Genomic DNA, 17,848 nt, shown 5'->3' on the forward strand with positions numbered 1-17,848 from the left:
ATAAGTTCATTGTTACGTGCGTCTGTTCGGCGACCCTCCTTGGTGACGTCTTAGTGCCTGGAACAATGTTCCTTGTTGTTCCTGGAGAGCACAGACAGGCGGCAACTTACTGAAGGCTGTGTGTATCTTGCATACAGCGCTCACCAGAGGCCAAAATCTGCCTCTGTTGATCGACAGTATGCTGACAGGAAACAGAACGAGTGCTATTGCTACTTAGCGTACACTGGCAACGGATGAGTACAATGTTGTCCATGTTCTTGTAATGTCTTTAATTGACTTTCTATGTGTTTCGTTACACCTGGTTATGAGTGTCATGATTAACATAATTTCATGTAGACCTTGGAGTAGTATAGCTTGAACCAAATTAGTATTTTGGTTTTGCCGGCCAGTATGGCGAAGCGGTTCTAAGCGCTTCAGTCTGGAATCGCGCGAACGCTACGGTCGCAGGTTCGAATCATGCCTCGGGCATGGATGTGTGTGATGTCCTTAGGTTAGTTAGGTTTAAGTAGTTCTAAGTTCTAAGGGACTGATGACCTCAGAGCCATTTGAGCCAGTATTTTGGTTTTTGATGCACTTGCATTTGGAGGATAAGAGTTTTGAGATAAATTAGTCCAATAATGTCGGTTATGCTGTTAAATTCAGATTTAAATTTCATTGTCAGTACTGGGCTTCAAGCGCAACAAACTAGACGGTTCAAATGGCTCTCAGCACTATGGGACTTAACAGCTGTGGTCATCAGTCCCCTAGAACTTAGAACTACTTAAACCTAACTAACCTAAGGACATCACACACATCCATGCTCGAGGCAGGATTCGAACCTGCGACCGTAGCAGTCGAGCGGTGCCGGACTGCGCTCCTAGAACCGCGAGACCACCGTGGCCGGCCAACAAACTAGAGCCCAGTTAATCTGTGCAATGTGTAGTCGTGGTTCTAATAAATTTTGCTGATTTTATGGATTCGTAACTCAATCGTTGAAAACGGAAGCCTTATAGGATGACATTGTTTCCCATTTCTCTGTCTGCCTATCCGACTGCTAAGATCACTTTTCCTCAAGAACGGGTACAGGTATCAAGCTGAAATTTATATCACATACTAAAGTCTACGGCCCCTTGTCAATATGAAATCTTAAAGCTTGTAAGTGAATGTAATCAAAAGATACGAGGTACGGCAACTTACGTCATATATTTCTGTGCCGACTGTAGTCGTCACAAGTTGTGGCGATTTGGATTCCCATGGCCGCCTCTCTTGTACTCGCCACAGTGTGGGGCCGCGAGCAGCGCCGAGTGTGGCTTTGCCTCTTTTCAGCCGCGGCTTACACGACACATCGTGGCAGCTGATGTCTGGATGCACTCTGCAACCTGGATGAGTCAACTTCGCCTCGCTCTCCCTGCAGCACGCTGTTCGCTACACCGACGCACCTTGTCGACTGCGTCGGTGTCGGTGACAGTGGAGGTCACCGTCACACTTGACATTGGTGTCCTCATCGTCAAGAAAGCTCGTTGCTGAGGTTTAAATTTGTTGGGCGATGCAAAACGACATGGCTGATGTGTCTGTGCGGCGACTGTGCTGGTTATGACACGCAAAGGTGGGCCAAAATTATCGTGAAGCAAGTAATGTTGACTGGGTTGTTGATTAAGAGACATATTTTGATAACTGTGAATGGTGTTGAGTCGTAACGTAAATTAGACAGATAATGTTACGCGTGTTCCTTGCAGAGGCTTTATAGAGCAACTTTCTTCATAAGTTGAGTATTTGGCTATGTACTGTTCAGGTAAAACTTTTCTGTTGTAAATGGGGTGCATCCTTGAAATCATTTAAGATGCGTACTTTCTTGCAAACCTAAGAAGTAAATTATATCAGGGTTTCTTTTGGTTGGAAGTGAGCCGTGGAGGGATTTCTGTCGTCTCCTTTCGAATTCCTGGCGCCACTAGCTCGATCTGTCGTGTGATGATCCTCTGGTTTGAGGCCACTAAGATCTTTGCTCGAGGTTGTTGATGGGGTCAGGGCGTGTTGTGGCGTGGCGACTTGGGGAGTGGCAACTTGCTGTGCATATTTGTGAGCCAATTTGAATCCGTGGCAGACTTAGAGTGCCGTCCTCGTTCGTAGCCTGGCCAGCCATCTCTCAGACGTGGCACAGCGGTGACAGAGTTGAGGTCAGTTTCGCTGCGCTGAATTTTGCGCCCCCTTTGGAACCGACAAGCTTCAGCTTCGATTCGTGAGCTTCGGACAAGTTTTGGATTTTGAGGAGTTAGCTGTTATTATTGAGGGCCTGACTGTTCTTGATTTGGTAATCTCCCTTGACTGAAGCTGTTATCATTGAAGGCCTTCCTGTTTTCTCTTTGGAAATTTTACTTAAGCTTTTATTAAAGAAGGCCCCTTTTCTATTTTACAATGTTTCTTAACTGAATCTGTGATTATTGAAGACCTGCCTGTGTTCTATTTGATAATTTTAATTAACCGAAGCTGTTATTAAAGTACACCTGCCTGTTTTCTACTCGGTGCGTCTAGGTTCCTTCGGGCCAATTGGTCGACACACCGTCTCAAGAATAGTTAGCGCGTGAAGGTCGTACGAAAACGGATGCAGCACCCTGTATGTATCGCAGGATCTCAGAGATTTACATAAAGAGTACCTTTTTATTTTACCGTGAACGAAAAATTTTGCAGTCTAGCGAATTGAACAGGTAAATATCCCATTTGTATTGGAAACCGGTTCAACTACATTAATGATATCAAGAATCTTAGGAAGGAGGTGAAAAATGTCACCTCCTAATATAGTGTCGCACCTCCTTTTGACCAGCTTGGTGCAGCGACGTGGCATGGTTTCAACAAGTCATTGCAAGCCTCTGCAGAAATACTGAGCCATGTTGCCTCTGTAGCCGTCCATAGTTGCGAAAGTGTGTTTGGGAACATGAATTCCATGAATGGCTGCAAATTGAGCCACCACCAGCTTGCACACTGCCTGTTGACAACTTAGAGCCATCGTTTCTTGGGGTCCGTGCCACGCTCGATCCCTACCATCAGTTCTTACTAACTGAAATTGGGTCTCATCTGACCAGACCTCGGTGTTCCAGTTGTCTAGACCTCAACCGATATAGTCGGGAGCCCATGGGATGTGCCGTTGGCGATGTCGCGCTGTTAACAAAGTTACTCGCTTCGATCATCTGCTGCCAGAGCCCATTAACGCCAAATTTCACAACACTGTCCAAACAGATACATTCGTTATACGTCTCACATTGATTTCTGCGATTATTACACGCAACGTTACTGGACTGTCATCACTGACAACTCTACGCGAACGCCACTGTTCTTGGTCGTTAAGGAGATTTGTAACGCCGTATCCTGACAATATTAAATTTACTGATTTGGCTTCCCTGTATTTCAGGAACCACTGCAGCCATTGACATGGAACTTTTAGAGGAGATTAAACTGTATGTTCTGAGTCTACTGAACTACAATAATTGCGTTTCAGCCACTCCTTTCGGAAATTCAATTTTTTAATTACGCAGTTAAAATTTTTTGTACTTTTTTGTACATTATCCTAAATAATTTTAATTATACATAAAATTATGTTGCTCATTTAGTTCAGTACACTCAGGATATGTATGTTACTAATCCCTGAAAATATGAATACTCTACTCGAAGTGGTTTCTGAGATTTAGGGAAAAATGAAACAGAAAATGTAAATTTTCGGGAACGGCTACGAAAGTTTCAAAAGACTGTAACTCACTTAACATGCGTTTAATTTTTTATTTTTAGTCACTCAGAAGCACCCTATACCATACTGTATATCATTCTCTTGATATTTTAACAAGTTTTTTCTTCTTTTCTTCTTTCTGGACTCCTTAGCGGCCAACTGTGCTGCATACTCTGCTTGTCCATCCGTTCAAGTTCTCTGATGCAGTTTGTTCCAGGACAGCACTTCACCCTACCAATGTTGCCATCATTAAAAGCAACAACAGCAACACTGAGCCCCCACTTCAATGTCTTCATTCCAACAAAAACAGTTTTTGGCAAGCGAGTCCATATAAGATTATTGAACAACTTATTGGGATTTTGAATCTGACCATGCAGGCACTTATTCAGTAATTCGGGATTTGCCAGGTCTCTGTAAATAGGTTTTATGATATCCATGACCTGGGATGGAATGTTTGTGGCTGTATGAACTGTTTGGGTACTGGGCACTGCGGTAATCGCACCATGAATCAGGTCCAGCAAGGCAAAGGTGGTGTACTGGTTTTTCATCAGTCGAAGGTCTGTGGAAGAAGGTAGCCCATACTGCCTGCTTCATTTTCAACAAATCCTCAGTATTATTTCTAATGAGCATCCCATAATACTGCTGTACTACATCAATCATTTTGTCTGTCACCCTGCCTTTATGGTTTTACCATAAGAAAGTTTTTTGTCTCACAAACTTTGTTTCAACTTCCTCAACCTGGTGCCCAACCTCTTCTGGAAAAAAAAAATGGCTCTGAGCACTATGGAACTTAACATCTGAGGTCATAAGTCCCCTAGAACTTAGAACTACTTAAACCTAAGTAACCTAAGGACATCACACACATCCATATTCGAGGCAGGATTCGAACCTGCGACCGTAGCGGTCGCGCGGTTCCAGACTGAAGTGCCTAGAACCGCTCGGACACACAAACCGGCCCTCTTGTGGACGTGACCATCACTGTTAACCTTTATAACACAACAACCCACGGCATTCTATATAAAAAATTACCGATTTTATTAGATCTTGAAGTAATGCACGTAAAAATTTTAACGTTTTCAACCGGTTTAGATTATACTTTAAAAAAATAAAATAAAAACTTCAATGTGAGTTTTTTTATTCGGAAAACTGCAAATTTTATAATAAGATAAAAATCTGAAAATGTAAAAAAAAAAATTCCGTTCTAAAGGCCATCGGTACAGCAGTATCCGTGTTGACAGATAATGCCTGAAATTTGGTATTCTCAGCATAGTGTTGTCACTGTAGATCTCGGAATATTGACTCGTTAACGATTTCCGAAATGGAATGTTCCATGTGTCTAGCTCCAACTTCTATTCCGTGTTTGAAGTCTGTTAATTCTCTTCGTGCGGCTGTTCATGTCGGAAATGAACCACCTGAGTTCAAGTGACAGCTGCACCAATACTCTGCTCTTTCATACCTTGCGTACGCGACACTACTGCCATCTGTTTATGTGTTGTTATTGCTGTTTCATTACATTTGCAATCTCAGTGTACTCATCGTGTACGTGACTTCCCCTGCTCTATTAGTGTTACAGGGCCACAGGCATACGACAATGAAACTAATTGATAGCTCTGACACCGAAATTTAGGAATTCCCACTGAGAAATTCAATTACCCAGTCTTGGAGAGGAGAACGGCCGGTACCGACAGACCACAAAAGGCGCGCCCTGGAAGGAACTGTGCCGCCACGGAGGCGCGGTTATTTTCGGCCATTATCTGATATCGATTGTGCGGCCTTAACGCGCTGATAGTATTGTGGGGGCATTCTTCGCCGGCGCCCCACCGCATCGACCGGGCCACTTGCAAGGGAAGGCAGGGGGCGGGCAGGGAGAGGGCCCAGAGATTAATGCGTAACGGAGATTTATGGCAGGGGGCGCTGCCGCTGCCCGCACTTGCCCGCCGCAACCAGAGGGCCCGCCCGGCGGCTAAGTGTTGCTGGCAGCCGGGAATCCCGGAGGTGAGCCCACCACTCGCCACTCTTCCAAGTAAGCCAGCGGGCAAGGGCCTGACACACACACACAGGGTTTGTTTACATCCAGTTTTACGCTGCAGACGTGTGCACAGGTTGTCCAATTACACTGATGAGCAAAAGAAAATTTCGGTTCCTACCTTGGCATCCAGCTACAAGACAGTTTTAACATTATTATATTATTCATGCTGGATCGTTTGAATTCCGCAGTCGCCGGCCGCGGTGGCCGTGCGGTTCTAGGCGCTCCAGTCCGGAGCCGTGCTGCTGCTACGGTCGCAGGTTCGAATCCTGCCTCGGGCATGGGTGTGTGTGATGTCCTTAGGTTAGTTAGGTTTAAGTAGTTCTAAGTCCAAGGGGACTAATGACCGCAGCAGTTGAGTCCCATAGTGCTCCGAGCCATTTTAATTCCGCAGTCGTTCACTATTGTTGGTGAAGAACGCAATCAGTCACACATATTGTTTAAGAAGCTATATTGTAATGTTATTGACGCTTTCGGGCTGTAATGCCACTATCAGATTGCTGACTTTTCCAATTACAGTAATGTATTCGCCAGCAACACGTCTTCTGCTTCTGAACAAGAATATTTGAATGTTTAGCACGACTTTATAAGCTTTGTGGACCTCATAAGAACATGATAATGAGCATGCATTTGATTTCATATATATCTATGTATACAGGGTGAGTCGCGTAGCCGGCCGCTGTGGCCGAGCGATTCTAGGCGCTACAGTCTGGAACCGCGCGACCGTTACGGTCGCAGGTTCGAATCCTGCCTCGGGCATGGACGTGTGTGATGTCCTTAGGTTAGTTAGGTTTAAGTAGTTCTAAGTTCTAGAGGACTGATGACCTCAGATGTTAAGTCCCGTAGTGCTCAGAGCCATTTGAACCATTTTTTTGAGTCGCGTAACACGTAACGCCCCCTTTATTCCGGGGGCGATTGCACGTATCGGCATGCGGTTTTCGGCGAATCATAGCGGACCATGGGGCACATACGTTGGTACATGCACAATAATCACAACGTTTATATTGACCGAGATAATGAGGCACGGACATGTTTTTTAAGTGGGACGCTATACTTTTCTCCCATCATTCGAACGCTCTGGAAAAGACGCGTATAGTGATGTACAGCATGTTGCTATTGTGATTCAAACTTCGCTTTAAAGAGGGCGGATGAGGATTTACCTTCGTAGCGTAGGCCGTGCATGCTGCATAGAGCACGGCAACTCGGCCTGTGGGTCGCGCGAGGCGTGTTTACATTCTGCAGCCGCTTCCGACAGCCTCGACCTTCAATCGTACAATATTTCCCAGCGTCTTTTAAGCGAAGTTTGAATCACAATAGCAACATGCTTTACATCACTATATCCGTCTTTTCCAGAGCGTTCGAATGATACTAAAAAAGTGCAGAGCCCCATTTAAAAAAACATGTACTTGCCTCATTATCTCGATCAATATAAGCGTTGTGATTATTGTGCGTGTACCAAAATATGTGCCCCATAGTCGGCTATGATTCGCCGAACACCGCTTGTCGATACGTGCAATCGCCCCCGGAATAATGGGGGTGTTACGTCTTACGCGAATCACCACATATATATATATATATATATATATATATATATATATATATAGGGTGTTACAAAAAGGTACGGCCAAACTTTCAGGAAACATTCCTCACACACAAAGATGGAGAATATGTTATGTGGACATGTGTCCGGAAACGCTTACTTTCCATGTTAGAGCTCATTTTATTACTTCTCTTCAAATCACATTAATCATGGAGTGGAAACACACAGCAACAGAACGTACCAGCGTGACTTCAAACACTTCGTTACAGGAAATGTTCAAAATGTCCTCCGTTAGCGAGGATACACGCATCCACCCTCCCTCTCATGGAATCCCTGATGCGCTGATGCAGCCTCGGAGAATGGCGTATTGTATCACAGCCGTCCACAATACGAGCAAGACGAATCTCTACATTTGGTACCGGGGTTGCGTAGACAAGAGATTTCAAATGCCCCCATGAATGAAAGTCAAGAGGGTTGAGGTCAGGAGAGCGTGGAGGCCATGGAATTGGTCCTTCTCTAACAATCCATCGGTCACCGAATCTGTTGTTGAGAAGCGTACGAACACTTCGACTGAAATGTGCAGGAGCTCTATCGTGCATGAACAACATGTTGTGTCGTACTTGTAAAGGCACATGTTCTAGCAGCACAGGTAGAGTATATGAAATCATGGCGGTGAATCGAGGAAGTACAGTGCATACTAACGAAACTAAAATGAGCTCTAACATGGAAATTAAGCGTTTCCGGACAGATGTCCAAATAACATATTCTCTTTCTTTGTGTGTGAGGAATGTTTGCTGAAAGTTAGGCCCTACCTTTTTGTAACACCCTGTATATATATCAGTCGCACATGTCTGAAAGAACAGATAGCACACATATAATTAAGCTGAGAAGAACCAATTGATCGCTTCAGTGCGGATGCACACCACGCTAGAACTCTTATTGGGATCGACGAAATGCCGCAAGTAATGGGCAATGGGCACTACATCAGCAGTGTGTGGAAAAGTTAAGAATTTGGGTCTGACTGGAAGCGCGCTTCGGTACTCCGCGCAGTTGCAATGACCACTGCATCTGGATGGCGCAATGGTCAGTGCACCTGCCTAATATGCAGAGACCTGGTTTTGAATCCTGGTCCTCTACAAATTTTCAGCTTTCTCCATTGATTTAAATCAGTGCCAACTATCAGGTAATGTCATTAATTCTTTTGTCTCAAATCAAAATACAGTTCACGTCAGTTTCCGCCTCAGGTATATGCTCTACATTGGATGATTTTGTTTTCAGTGCAAAGACCATTATTAAGTAAAGATATGACACATTTCTTATCAAGCATAGAAAATTTTTGGGAGGTGCAATACGTTAATAACAGAACACGAATAACAGAACATACTGATTCATGAAATCCAAACCGTTTGTTCCTACACTACAATTCTTGCCATAAAAATTTCAGCACTATGAATGTAGCATTCGACAAACACCAATTTGACAAGCTTGGGTACTTAAACGAGTAGTATTTAGGCACAACCATATGGACAGGAGTGTTGCCAATCCTGAGAGAGATTTATATTGTTGGATATTGCTGCTCGCGTTGGTCGGTCTCTCACAACCGACACGCGAAGTGGAATCGATGGGTTCAAGAGGGCCATACTCATCACCATGCACGATCTAAATGGCCCCACGCACCACATAAGAGAGATATATTGTTCGCTGGACCATGTAGGATCGTACAGGCACGTCAAGTACCTTGAGTTAAAAAAAAAAGATCTTGCTTGCAGCTTTAGCACAGTGACGACTATCATAATATCCGATGAGCGTCAACGGAGATAGGCAGCACACCGTGTATCTGACAGGTTAAGACCAGTGGCTGTGTCCTATTTTCCACGTGTCCACGGGATTTTCAACAAGACATAGCAATGCTGCCTGTGGTGTCCTGTCCTACCTCTATACAGATCACGTTGGACTCTTTCCCCGACCAGCACATTATCTAGATTTACTACCCACTGGAAATGTCTGGTCATGACTTCCCAAGAGACTGTTACACCAAAACTTGCCAGCCACGGTGGTTGATGAAATCTGCCATTTGGTTGAAGCTACATCCAAAGTCAGCTCACTTCCGTTACCAGCCACGTTGGGGTCATTGTTAATAATAATGAATCTCTTGCCAACCAGCTTAGCGTCATTATTGGTGCCAGAGAGAGCAACTGGGTACTCAGTTTCGAACTCTGTATACTTCCAAATCACCAGCAAATTTAATCACGGTCTCTTACAACTACATATTATATACAGGGTGAGTCACCTAACGTTACCGCTGGATATATTTCGTAAGCCAAATCAAATACTGACAAACCGATTCCACAGACCGAACGTGAGGAGAGGGGCTAGTGTAATTGGTTAATACAAACCATACAAAAATGCACGCAAGTATGTTTTTTAACACAAACCTATGTTTTTTTAAATGGAACCCCGTTAGTTTTGTTAGCACATCTGAACATATAAACAAATACGTAATCAGTGCCGTTTGTTGCATTGTAAAATGTTAATTACATCCGGAGATATTGTAACCTAAAGTTGACGCTTGAAACCTCCGACGTTCAGTTGCGTGTTGCAACAAAACACGGGCCACGGTCGGCGAGCAGCATCTGCAAGGACATGTTAACGATGACGACCGTGTTTACGAGTGTGGCTGTAGTGCACTGTTCTGGTTTGGTCTAGCTGTCGCAGTGTCTGCATGTAGCGCTTGCTGCTATTGTTATTCTGCATTCGTCTCCGCACGCAGACCAAATGTAGTACACCGTATTACCAGACGTCTGTGATAGTGTAGTGTTGTAGGAACTGTGACCATGGTGTATTCGAACTCTGAAAAGGCGGAGATGATACTCATCTATGGCGAGTGTCGACGAAATGCAGCTAAAGCCTGCAGGGTGTATGCAGAACGGTACCCGGACAGAGAGCATCCAACGTGCCGCACATTGCAAAACATCTACCGCCAACTGTATGCAACAGGTATGGTCGTATCACGCAAACGGGTCCGTAACAGGCCCGTCACAGGAGAAGCGGTTGCAGTTTGTGTGTTAGCTGCTGTTGCCATGAACCCACACATGAGTACACGGGACATTGCGAGAGCCGGTGGACTGAGTCAAAGTACTGTCATGTGCATACTGTATCGTCACCGCTTTCACCCGCTTCATGTGTCGCTACATCAGCAATTACATGGTGATGACTTTAATCATCGAGTGCAATTCTGTTAATGGGCATTAACAGAGAATGCGTTGCAGTTCTGTTTACCGATGAAGCGGGGGTTCAAAAACCACGGGGTAGTGAATCTACCGAACATGCATTACTGGTCCGTGGACAATCCTCGCTGGCTCAGACAGGTAGAGCGACAGCGACCGTGGACTGTAAATGTATGGTGCGGAATCATTGGCGACCACCTCATTGGTCCTCGCTTCATTGCAGGGGCCCAAACAGCTGCAACATACATCGCGTTTCTACAGAATGATCTGCCAACGTTGCTCGTATACGCGTCGGCGTATGTGATATCAGCATGATGGTTCACCTGCACATTCCGCAATTAACACTAGGCTGACCCTTGACAGGGTGTTCGACGGGCGTTTCATAGGACGTGGAGGACGCATAAATTGGCCAGCCCGTTCTCCTGATCTTACACCTCTAGACTTCTTTCTGTGGGGTACGTTAAAGGAGAATGTGTACCGTGATGTGCCTACAACCCCAGAGGATATGAAACAACGTATTGTGGCAGCCTGCGGCGACATTACACCAGATGTACTGCGGCGTGTACGACATTCATTACGCCAGAGATTGCAATTGTGTGCAGCAAATGATGGCCACCACATTGAACATCTATTGGCCTGACATGTCGGGACACACTCTATTCCACTCCGTAATTGAAAACGGAAACCACGTGTGTACGTGTACCTCACCCCTCATGGTAATGTACATGTGCGTCAGTGAAAAAGACCAATAAAAAGGTGTTAGCATGTGGGCGTAATGTGCTGTTCCAGTCTCTTCTGTACCTAAGGTCCATCACCGTTCCCTTTGGAACCCTACATAATTCGGTGCTCTCCGATACACACGATCGAACAGCGGAGGAGTGGTACTCAAGCGTCAACTTTAGGTTACAATATCTCCGGATGTAATTAACATTTTACAATGCAACAAACGGCACTGATTACGTATTTGTTTATATGTTCAGATGTGCTAACAAAACTAACGGGGTTCCATTTAAAAAAACATAGGTTTGTGTTAAAAAGCATACTTACGTGCATTTTTTTATGGTTTGTATTAACCAATTACACTAGCCCCTCTCCTCACGTTTGGTCTGTGGAATCGATTCGTCAGTATTTGATGTGGTTTACGAAATGTATCCAGCGGTAATGTTAGGTGACTCACCCTGTATACAACAAATGAAATGTTATTTGCTGTCCTTCCCAGTGTTCCCCTCTTAAAAACGAGCAATGAATTTTCCATCGTCCTAAAGATGTGTGAGATCAACCATTTGTGTACGAAGTTAAAAGAAAATGACCAAAACTTGTTGATAGAGGGCGAACAAACACGTCTGTTTGCGGGTATGAGCGCAGTCCTAGCATTGTTTAAGTGAACCATACACGCGTGTAATGGGTATAAGTGCACATATTTCGGTGTGCAGTATGTTTATGTAAGGGGTGATCAAAAAGCTTCCTTTCGAAAGTCGTACAGTTCAGAATCGCTATGCCAATCAGACAAAATCGTCGCGAGCTTTAAGGTAGTCACCCCACCGACGCACCAGGCTGAACGTACCGTTTGTCAAAACGCAGTGTTCTGCTGCTTCAAGAAGTCCGTAACAATCGTCATGTCTTCTTCGGGCGATGTAGGCATTCTGCCTTTAGTCATATTAATTAATGTTGTTCAAAAAAGTTTCGTAGATATTGTTGGGTACATTCTTATTGTCACACTAATGTGAACGAATGTAGTTGTTTCAAGGTATTTAAAGAGTTGAATAGTATCCATTTGTCCTTTTCTTGTTTCTATCGTTCAATAAATTATAGCTGAATAGTGAACGGCCATCTGGCATCATCAGCAGTTTGTGGAATAAAACTGGTACTGGGAACTGCAATAGGTTGCCTAGGAGACCTTGACATAGGTGGTGCTTCTCTACTGGAGATGGATGAGGGAGCAGCAGAAGAAGGCAGATCGTGGATACAAGAGCCCCTTTATTGTTGTTTACTTGCGTTCACTCGGTCTTCGATGCTGCCACTGTTGATCCCGACGAGTGCGGAAATTGCACCAACACGGCGTTGGACGGTGAGCTGACCACCCAGCGCTGCCGTTGTCAGCGACGGCAAGTGCCTGCTGAGCTTACCGACACTGTGTCAGTGGATGTCTCTAACAACGGCATGCAGAAGGCTGGTCGCGGTGTCAGCTGCTCTCACAGAGAATACTGCAGGCTGCGTCTTGCTCCAGTGGCAAAGGCGATGGGGTTCTCAGTTTGAACTTCAGCATATATGAAGAAGGCTGGATCTCGGCGTTGTAGACCTGTGGAGGCGGCAGAGTTCACAGCTGCCAAGGGCTCGGGTAGTCAAGTGGAGGTTCGATGCCTGGCGACGAAGATGGTGCCTGCGTCATCGGGACAGGATTATCTGGCCCAGACTGTACTTCGTAGCATAACTCTGCTGTTCGATGATGACAGGCTGGCCACAGGGGGCTTAAATACGTCTGTCTGAAGCTGATCACACGGGAGAAGTAGCAGTGCCACTTTTCTGTAGCACACAGAAGCGTATCGAACGGGGGCTAGTGTCGTAGGTTCAGCTATTGCCACTGGGCAGTGGTAAGCCCCGTGCTCGTCCTGGAGTCTTATGTTGGCAGGTCACTGACGGCGGCTGCCAATGTTCTGGATGCGACACTTTTCTTTTGCTGTGGCCCTCCCCGTTGCATATTCTTCTCCGTAGGAAAATCCGGTTCACCGTTTCCTGCCTGTGAACTGGTTGCAACATAAGAACTAATACATTGACAATTATTTACCCTTTATGTCCCTCTGCTTCGCAGTGTCAGTTGCTCTCTTAAACTATTTGCATTTACTTTCCTGTTTCATTAGCAATTGACACACACGCACACCGAGGTTCTGGTTCACAATTAGCTTTGTACCCCCTGCGGGTCCGGGGTAAGAATAGGCCCGAGGTATTCCTGCCTGTCGTAAGAGGCGACTAAAAGGAGTTTCAACCTTTTCGGCCTTCCATGTAATGGTCCCCTTTGGGATTTGACCTCCATTTTTCAAAATTCTACAGAAGTACGAGCCTTTTGGGGAAGGACACCTTACATGGTGTACCACTGGTCCTAAGTGCACTAAGACCTTGGCACTCAGCATTGCACCGGCGTTGTAACCTTACCCACTATTCCTCAAATTGGGTCTCAACGCCTGATGGGTTGTCCAAGTTACGCCCATAGTGCATCTCCATCTGCACCAGCGATCATGATGGACTTTCTATGGCACCAGAAATCCAGCACGGTAGCCAGCCCGTTGTGGTGGGGTCGTCATGTACCCTCTAGGTTGTAGCCCCCTGACAACACAGGGATCGTACTGCCGATACCTGAGCTGCACCCTCCCCACGTCGGCCAAGGAGTAGATGCCCGTCTCCTTGGGGCATCAGGACTCCCGGCAATGGTCATCCTGCCAGGTGGCCCTTGCTACGGCTGGGTGGCTCCCGTGGGGAGAGCCCCTGGTCGGAGTGGGTGGTATCGGGGCGGACGTTTCGCAGATGAAACGTCAACATGTATCTGGTCGCTCTGCGGCCGCGTCTTTCAAAAGAAAAGGTACCGTTTCTAGTTCTGGTTCTCCTGCCCTTTCCCCCTTGGCCACTCCATGGGAGGAGGGACAGGCCCGCCGGCTTGGGGCGAAGTACTTCCCCCGCTATTTGGTCTGTTCTCGAACCGATGGGGGGACGTTCGCCACCTCCAAGCCCATGTTCTTTGTTCAGCACATTGAGGACGTCTTCGGGGAAATCGAGGCTCTCAGCAAGATGCGTTCAGGGTCCGTCCTTATCAAGACCACCTCCGCCACACAGTCGGCGGCGCTCCAGGCGTGCGACCGCCTAGGGGACATCCCAGTATCCATTGTCCCACATCTGGCACTAAATAGGACGCAGGGGGTTATTTTTCATCGTGACCTCCTGCTGCAATCTGATGAGGAGCTCAGGGCCAACCTGGAGCGCCGAGGCGTGCATTTCGTCCGGAGAGTCCAGCGCGGCCCCAAAGACCGTCACATCGACACCGGGGCCTTTATCCTTGCCTTCGAGGGGGACATTCTCCCGGAGAAGGTGAAGGTGATGTGCTACCGGTGTGACGTGCGACCTTACGTCCCGCCTCCTATGCGCTGTTTTAGGTGTTTGCGCTTTGGGCACATGTCATCACGGTGTGAGGCTGAGCCCCTTTGTGGCGATTGTGAACGTCCTCTTCGTGAGGAACATACATGCACCCCACCACCTCGGTGCGTTAATTGTCCTGGCGTCCACTCGCCTAGATCCTCAGACTGCCCCGCATATCAGAAGGAGAAAAAGATACAAGAAATCAAAACTTTGGATCGGCTCTCTTATTCTGAGGCCCGGAAGAAGTACGACCGCCTCCATCCCGTGCCATTGACCACCTCGTTTGCCTCAGTTGTGTCCACTCCTTCCGCGGTATCCTCACCCCTATCCTGTCCCCCCTCCACCTCCTCCACCCATCAGGGGGCTCTGCCTCCGCCTCCCAAATCCCTCCCTTCCAAATCCTACTCCCCCATGGCCCCCACCCCCTCTGCCCCAGGGGCCACCCTTCCCCCTCCTCCTCCCCCCACGCCACCTGAGAAGCGATCCTCTTCTCAGGCGTCCATCGGGGAAACGTTCCGGACCCCAGCTTCCGAGGTCTGGCGTTCCAAAACGGACCCCGCGCGTGAGGACCTTCTTCGGGTCCAGCCCACCATCCCTGTGCCTCCTCAGCCTTCCAAGAAGGCCTCCAAGAAGAAGTCTCTATCCCCCTCTCCACCCCGGCGCGTTTCGTCTGACGCTCCATCCGTGAGTCGCTGCTCCTGGCCGTCCTCAGTTTCGCCGGGACGCTCTGCTGCCAGGCGCTCCGCCGGCCTTTCGTCGGCAAATGATGCGGCCCGTCCTACACAACCAGGGACAGCGGCCGCAGCTGGCGACGAGTCGATGGAACCGGATCCGCCTCCCGTCGGTTGTAGCGTAGTTCCCTCCGCGGCCGTCGAGGTGACCAGCTCTTCCCCCATCTCGTTCCCCCAACCTTTTGACTAGCGATGGCGTTGTTTCATTGGAACATACGAGGTATCCGATCTAATCGGGAGGAATTACAACTGCTCCTCCGCCTGCACTGTCCGCTCGTCCTTGGTCTCCAGGAAACCAAGTTGCGCCCGACTGACCGTATTGCCTTTACCCACTATACCTCGGAGCGGTATGACCTCACCCCTGTGGACGGTATCCCAGCTCATGGTGGGGTCATGTTGCTCGTTCGGGACGATGTTAATTACCATCCCATCCCATTGACCACTCCACTCCAAGCAATAGCTGTCCGCATTACTCTTTCTGCTTTTACTTTTTCAGTTTGTACCATCTACACTCCACCATCATCTGCTGTTAGTCGGGCTGACATGATGCACCTGATCGTTCAGCTTCCCCCGCCGTTTTTATTGTTTGGCGACTTCAACGCCCATCATCCCCTTTGGGGCTCTCCTGCGTCCTGTCCAAGAGGCTCACTCTTGGCGGATGTCTTCAACCATCTCAATGTTGTCTGCCTCAATACCGGCGCCCCGACTTTCCTTTCGGACTCTACTCATACCTACTCCCACTTGGACCTCTCGATCTGTTCTGCCACTCTTGCCCGTCGGTTCGAGTGGTATGTCCTTTCTGACACCTATTCGAGCGACCACTTCCCCTGTGTCGTTCGTCTCCTGCACCACACCCCATCCCCACGTCCTTCGAGCTGGAACATACTGAAAGCTGACTGGGGACTGTACTCATCCCTGGCGACCTTTCCGGACCACGATTTTCCCAGTTGTGACAGTCAGGTCGAATAGTCAGGTCGAATACCTCACGGCTGTTATCATCAATGCTGCCGAACGTTCCATTCCTCGTACTACTTCTTCTTCACGTCGCGTTTCCGTCCCCTGGTGGAACGAGGCTTGTAGGGACGCTATCCGTGCTCGACGACGTGCTTTACGCACCTTTCGCCGCCATCCTACGTTGGCGAATTGTATAGAATACAAACGACTCCGAGCGCAATGCCGTAGAGTCATCAAAGACAGCAAAAAAGCTTGTTGGGCCTCTTTCACCAGCTCCTTTAACAGTTTCACTCCCTCTTCTGTCGTTTGGGGTAGCCTGCGCCGGCTGTCGGGCATTAAGGCCCACTCCTCGGTACCTGGCCTGACCTCAGGTAATGAGGTCCTTGTTGATCCTGTGGCTGTCTCCAACGCCTTTGCCCGTTTTTTCGCGGAGGTTTCAAGCTCCGCCCACTACCATCCTGCCTTCCTTCCCAGGAAAGAGGCAGAAGAGGCTCGGCGACCTTCCTTCCACTCGCTGAATCTGGAAACTTATAATGCCCCCTTTACTATGCGGGAACTCGAACGTGCGCTTGCACTGTCCCGGTCCTCTGCTCCGGGGCCAGATGCCATTCACGTTCAGATGCTGGCACACCTTTCTCCGGCGGGCAAAAGCTTCCTTCTTCGTACCTTCAATCGCGTCTGGACTGAAGGTCAAGTCCCCATGCGTTGGCGTGACGCCGTTGTTGTTCCTATACCCAAACCTGGGAAGGATAGACACCTTCCTTCTAGTTACCGCCCCATTTCTCTTACAAGCTGTGTCTGTAAGGTGATGGAGCGCATGGTTAATGCTCGGTTACTCTGGATTCTTGAATCTCGACGACTACTTACTAATGTCCAATGCGGCTTTCGTCGCCGCCGCTCCGCTGTTGACCACCTTGTGACCCTGTCGACATTCATCATGAACAACTTTTTGCGAAGGCGCCAAACGGTAGCCGTGTTCTTCGACTTGGAGAAGGCTTATGATACCTGTTGGAGAGGAGGTATCCTCCGCACTATGCACAGGTGGGGCCTACGCGGTCGCCTGCCCCTTTTTATTGATTCCTTTTTAACGGATCGAAAGTTTAGGGTACGTGTGGGTTCCGTATTGTCCGACGTCTTCCTCCAGGAGAACGGAGTGCCTCAGGGCTCCGTCTTGAGCGTAGCCCTTTTTGCCATAGCGATCAATCCAATTATGGATTGCATTCCACCTAATGTCTCAGGCTCCCTCTTTGTCGATGACTTCGCGATCTACTGCAGTGCCCAGAGAACATGCCTCCTGGAGCGCTGCCTTCAGCGTTGTCTAGACAGCCTCTACTCATGGAGCGTGGCAAATGGCTTCCGGTTCTCTGAAGAGAAGACAGTTTGTATGAACTTTTGGCGATATAAAGCGTTCCTTCCGCCATCCTTACATCTCGGTCCCGTTGTTCTCCCATTCGTGGACACAACTAAGTTTTTAGGGCTCACGTTGGACAGGAAACTGTGTTGGTCTCCACATGTCTCTTATTTGGCGGCCCGTTGTACACGTTCCCTTAA

Source organism: Schistocerca americana, chromosome 2 (assembly GCF_021461395.2).
Source record: "Schistocerca americana isolate TAMUIC-IGC-003095 chromosome 2, iqSchAmer2.1, whole genome shotgun sequence".
Taxonomy (NCBI): Eukaryota; Metazoa; Arthropoda; class Insecta; order Orthoptera; family Acrididae; genus Schistocerca; species Schistocerca americana.